Source organism: Hylobates moloch, unplaced genomic scaffold (assembly GCF_009828535.3).
Source record: "Hylobates moloch isolate HMO894 unplaced genomic scaffold, HMol_V3 SCAFFOLD_33, whole genome shotgun sequence".
Classification (NCBI taxonomy): domain Eukaryota; kingdom Metazoa; phylum Chordata; class Mammalia; order Primates; family Hylobatidae; genus Hylobates; species Hylobates moloch.
Window position 1 is genome coordinate 2,772,530 of NW_026652308.1, and position 6,172 is coordinate 2,778,701.

Here is a 6,172-nt window from a genome sequence, read left to right on the forward strand (position 1 = left end):
CATTTTTTTTTTTTTTTTTTTTTTTTTGAGACGGAGTCTCGCTCTGTCACCCAGGCTGGAGTGCAGTGGCGCAATCTCGGCTCACTGCAAGCTCCGCCTCCCGGGTTCACGCCATTCTCCTGCCTCAGCCTCTCCGAGTAGCTGGGACTACAGGCGCCCGCCACCACGCCCGGCTAATTTTTTGTATTTTTAGTAGAGACGGGGTTTCACCGTGGTCTCGATCTCCTGACCTCGTGATCCGCCCGCCTCGGCCTCCCAAAGTGCTGGGATTACAAGCTTGAGCCACCGCGCCCGGCCAATTTTTGGATTTTTTGTTTGTTTGTTTGTTGTTGTTGTTGTTGTTGTTTTGCAGAGACAGGTTTCACCCTGTTGCCCAGGCTGGTCTCAAACTCGTGGGCTCCAGCAGTCCACCCACCTCGGCCTCCCAGTGTTGGAATTACAGGCATGAGCCACCACACCCATCCAGGAAAGATCTTACTGAGTGAGTGAATAGAAAACCGAGCAGACAAGCTGGTGGCTCCTGCCTGTAATCCTAGCACTTGGGAGGCCAAGGCGGGCGGATCACTTGAGGTCAGGAGTTTGAGAACAGCCTGGCCAACATGGTGAAACCCCGTCTCTACTAAAAATACAAAAATTAGCCGGGCATGGTGGCGCATACCTGTAATTTCAGCTACTGAGGCTGAGGCAGGAGAATCTCTTCAACCTGGGAGGAGGAGGTTACAGTGAGTGGATATTGCACCATTGCACTCCAGCACAGGCAACAGGACAAGACTCTTTCTCAAAAAAAAAAAAGAAAACCACCAAGCAGATAAATGTCAATTATAGCAAAGTACCATCTAGAAATTCTAGAACTGAAAAGTATAATAACTGAAACAAAAAGTATTTTAAGATGGACTTGACTTCCTATAAAAAAGGCAGAAGACAAAGATAGGCAACTTAAAGACAGATCAAGAAAAATGATCCAGTCTGAAAAACAGAGAAAAAAAGAACTGAATAAAAATACACCAAGCCTCAAGGATCCATGGAACAATATCAAATATCTGGATATATTTGCTTGTCTTATCATTATAAGAGAGGGATTAAAGACCAATGGGAAGTTGGGTAGGGCTTACGAATTGTGCTTGTCACTATCATGTGCCCTGGGGAGGCCCTATGTTGGGATACCTCCAGGATCACTTTATTTAGGTGTTTGAGGCTGCTTGGATTCCCCAGAGAAGCCTCTTTAAATGTTCCAATCTCCTGGTAATGCTCTGGCTGCCACCTCAGGGAGCCCAGTGGGAGAACAGAGCTGGACTCAGCATCTGACATTCAATAGCAGTAGTCACTTAAGCCCTTATTTTTGGTACAGTACTCACATCCTCAACGATGCTGGTTTCCTCAGTCCACAGACCTTTATTTTAGCATCTGTAGGTACTAATGCCTCTTCTTGGAGACAAGGGAGGGGCAGTTGCTAATAAGTGTGGAGTGGGTGAGAGGATCTCAGGATCTAGCTGCATCTCAAACTGCTTTCACCCAGTTCTCATTATTTTGGACCTCCTTTCACTCCCAATTCCAGAGATGCCTGGTTCTGTCAGTTTCTGTGCCTTTTTAGGATACTGTGATGGTTAATATGTGTCAAATTGACTGGGCCAAGTGCCCAGATATTTGGACAAACATTATTCTGGGTGTTTCTGTGAGGGTGTTTTTGGATGAAATTAGCATTTAGGTGGGATCTGGTGGTTCATGCTTGTAATCCCAGCATTTTGGGAGGCCAAGGTGGGAGGATTACTTGAGGCCCAGGTTTTGAGACCAACCTGGGCAACATTGCAAGACCCTGTCTCTACAAAAACAAAATAAAAAAGAAATTCACATTTAAATCAGTAGGCTTGAGTGAAGTCAATTGCTCTCTGTCTTGGTCTGCTCAGCCTACTATAATAAAATACTATACACATGCTGGTTAAACAACAGAAACATTTCTCACAGTTCTGGGGGCTGGAAGGTCCAAGGTCAAGGTGCTAGGCAGTTTGCTTTCTGGTGAGGACCCTCTTGCTGGCTTGCAGATGGCTGCCTTCTCACTGTGTCTTCCTCACAAGGTGCAGAGAGAGATCTCTTGTGTCTCTTCTTACAAAGCCACTAATCCCATCATGAGGGCTCCCATATGCCCTCATTGCTCCCAAAGGCCCCATCTCCAAATACCATCACCCTGAGGGTTAGGGCTTTAATGTGATTTGGGGGGACACAAGTGTTCAGTTCATAACATTCCTCATAGTGTGGGTGATCTCATCCAGTTAGTTGGAGGCCTGAATAAAGACTGACCTTTTGCCCCAGCAAGAGGTATTTTACAGCCAACTTACTTGGTCTGCTGTAAAATACCTCTACATCCACACTACGGATTTTGGATTTACCAGCCAAATAATCATGCAAGCCAATTCCTTTTCTTTCCCACTGTCTTTGTCTCTTTCTTTCTGTCTCTCCTACATATGTGCGCGCACACACACACGCACACGCACACACACATACACACCCCTTATCGCCTCCTATTGTTTCTCTGGAGAACCCTGCCCACTACTGGCCCAAGAATGGTTCCTTCTTAGGTCAGCTAAGACAGTCACCACTCTTCTGCTTTCTAGGTTCCAAAAACTTGCTGCTGTTGTCTCTCTCTCTCTCTCTCTGTCTTTTTGTTTGTTTTTCTTTTTTGAGACAGGGTTTTGTTCTGCCGGCCAGGCTGGCGTGCAGTGGCACCATCTTGGCTCACAGCAACCTCCGTCTCCCAGGCTCAAGTGATCCTCCCATCTTAGCCTCCTGAGTAGCTGGGACCACAGGCATGTGCCATCAAGCTTGGCTAATTTTTTTTTCTGTTTTTGTTTTTGTTTTTGTTTGTTTATTTTTGAGACAGTCTCCCTCTATGGCCCAGCCTGGAGTGCAGTGGTGCGATCTCAGATCATTGCAACCTCTGCCTCCCAGGTTCAAGCAATTTTCCTGTCTCAGCCTCCCAAGTAGCTGGGATTACAAGTGTGTGCCACCACGCCTGGCTACTTTTTTTTTGGGTATTTTTAGTAGAGACAAGGTTTCACCATGTTGGCCAGGCTGGTCTTGAATTCCTTGGCTCAAGTGATCTACCCGGTTTGGCCTTCCAAAGTGCAGGGATTATAGGCGTGAGCCACCATGCCTGACCTGCTGTCATCTCTTCTGTTCTCATTCTTGTAGACTTGTTGTAGTTTTTACTATATATACAGTCACTTTACTATAGTAGGTTTTTGGGGGAATGGATCTAGATAAGCATGTTTAATCTTCAATTTCAGCCCAGAGCTCCTGGACTTCCTAACTCAAGAGTGATTTAAATAACAGAACGTTTCCTGGAAATTGTGTTCTTATCCAATATGTTAGCAGCCTTCTGTTGGTCTCCCCCTCATTAAAGGACCTCAAAAGAGATTTCTTCTTTTTTTTTTTTTTTGGCAGGGCCTTGCTCTGTTACCCATGCTGGAGTACAGTGATGCCATCATGGCTCACTACAGCCTCGACCTCCAGGACCCAAGCCATCCTCCCACCTCAGCCTCCTGAGTAGCTGGGACTACAGACATGTATCACCATGCCCAGCTAATTTTTAATTATTTTTTAATAGAGACCTAGTCTCATTTTGTTGCCCAGGCTGGTCCTGAACTCCTGGGCTCAAGCAATCTTCCCACCTCCCAAAATGCTGGTATCACAGGCTTGAGCCACCATACCGTACCCTCAAAAGAGATTAATTAATTAATGTATTTATTTTTGAGACAGAGTCTCACTCTGTCGCCCAGGCTGGAGTGCAGTGGTGTGATCTTGGCTCACTGCAACCTCTGCCTCCTGGGTTCAAGCAATTATGCTGCCTCAGCCTACTGAGTAGCTGGGATTACAAGTGCACGCCACCACGCTCAGCTAATTTTTGTATTTTTAGTAGAGACTGGGTTTCTCCATGTTGGCCAGGCTAGTCTTGAACTCCTGACCTCAAGTCATCCACCCACTTCGGCCTCCCAAAGTGCTGGGCTACATGCGTGAGCCACTGTGGCCGGCCAAAAGAGATTTCTTAATCTACCTTCCTTCTTGTGTACAAAAGGGCCACAAAGCTATTAAAATAAATCCATTACTTGAACATGACAAATGAATAAGAGACACTCATTTTCTTCTAGAGAAGTAGGCATCTTCAAGGGCCCTGGGCTCACCACAAGTTCACAAATGCATAGCTTCCTGGACATGTCTGGCCTTAGCTGACAGTAAATATTAAAATATACTTCAGATACAAAACGTCTACTACATCTAACTCAAGCTAGCAATGTCAAATGATTACCTTGGTCTTAACATCTGAAAGGCTTTTTCTTCCCTTAAATGAGTCCTAGCATTAGGTATCCCTGATTACAGTAAGCAGTTCACTCTTCCATTAAAAAAAAAAAACCTTCATTATACAAACACAGACTAATGGAGACAACGCCCTGGTGCCTGTGATCATTCTTCTTACACTGGAAAGCACCTGCTGTGCCTCCAGCCTGTGTTCTGTGGCCAGGACAGCTGTCTTCGTAGAGGCTTCTTGTGTTTTCATCCTGGTGTCCCTCTTTATGGGGCTGCTCCACCTCAGCACTCCTTCTAAAAACCAAAATGCAATTCCTATCAACTGTCGAATATGTAAATATTACATTTTACTCATCTCTGCTGGTCATATTACCCTTATGCTCTTTGCCCCCCAGTAAACCCAGCATCTTTTTTTTTTTTTTTTTTTGGAGATAGGGTCCTGCTCTGTCACCCAGGCTGGAGTGCAGTGATGCAGTCACAGCTCACTGCAGCGTCGACCTCCCAGGCTCAAGCCTTCCTCCCACTTCAGCCTCCTGAGTAGTTGGAACTAGAGGTACACTTCACCATCCTAGTAATTTTTTTTTTTTCCAGACAGAGTCTCCCTCTTTCGCTCAGGCTGGGGTGCAGTGGCGCAGTGTCAGCTCACTGCAACCTGTGCTTCCCAGGTTCAAGCAATTCTCCTTCCTCAGCCTCCCGAATAGCTGGGGTTACAGGTGCCTGCCACGACGCCTGACTAATTTTGTATTTTTAGTAGAGACGGGGTTTCACTGTGTTGGCCAGGTTGGTCTTGAGCTCCTGACCTCAAGTGATCCACCCACCTCCAAAAGTGCTGGGATTACAGGTGTGAGCCATCATGCCTGCTTGTATTTTTATTTTTATTTTTTGAGATGGAGTCTCACTCTGTTGCCCAGGCTGGACTGCAATGGTGCGATCTCAGCTCACTGCAAGCCCCGCCTCCTGGGTTCATGCCATTCTCCAGCCTCAGCCTCCCAAGTAGCTGGGACTACAGGTGCCCACCACCATGCCTGGCTAATTTTTTTTATTTTTAGTAGAGACAGGGTTTCACCATGTTAGCTGGGATGGTCTCGATCTCCTGACCTCGTGAACCACCTGTCTCGGCCTCCCAAAGTGCTGGGATTACAGGCATGAGTCACTGCGCCCGGCTGCCTGCTTGTATTTTTTTGTAGAGATGGAGTCTGTGTTGCCCAGGCTGGTCTCTGAACTCCTGGCCTCAAGCAATCCTACCACCTCAGCCTCCCAAAGTGTTGGGACTACAGACATGAGCCTCTCTGCCCAGCCTCTGAAAGTGTTGGGACTACAGACATGAGCCTCTGTGCCCAGCCTCCAACATCTTTATTCTACCTCCAGTCTACTAAAAACCTCACAATTGTCTTGCAGTCTTTTTCATACACCTTTGCCTTCACAAAGCCTTTCTTCCCTCTTTTCTGTTAGCAGAATCTTGTTTTTTGTAGGCACATCTATGCTCCCCTCCACCAACCAACACCATCCCCAGCTCAGGGGCAAATCTTGATTAGCCGGGCACCTTTTCCCTGGATGAGGATTGGCCCAGCATGGACATGTGATACAGTTCTGGCCCATGAGACAGAGATCTCATGGGGAGGCTTCCAAGAAGTTTCCTCATTCTTTAAAAGAGACCCCCCAGGAAGACTCATTCTCTTTTGCTAATCCTTGCTGAGGCTGAATGTGGCATCTGGAGCTGCAGCAGCCTTCTTGTGATCAGGATGGAATGAAGAGAAAGACTGAGGGCCCTCCACAACATCAGCAAATCCACCAACCATGGGGCTGAGCTGCCCTACTTCAGGAAATCTTGTTTAATGAAATAATAAAATGCCCTAACTTTTTTTTTTTTTTT

At 46.5% G+C, this 6,172-nt stretch overlaps 1 long non-coding RNA gene across 1 annotated transcript in view; it reads left to right on the forward strand.

Annotated features, from left to right (window-relative positions):
- LOC131382499 (uncharacterized) overlaps positions 1-3,519 on the forward strand; it is a 15,622-nt gene extending 12,103 nt beyond the window's left edge. The window contains exon 4 of the long non-coding RNA XR_009212025.1: positions 3,439-3,519. This is a non-coding gene — a long non-coding RNA (uncharacterized LOC131382499). The remainder of the gene's footprint in view (positions 1-3,438) is intronic.
- The last annotated feature ends 2,653 nt before the right edge of the window (positions 3,520-6,172 follow it).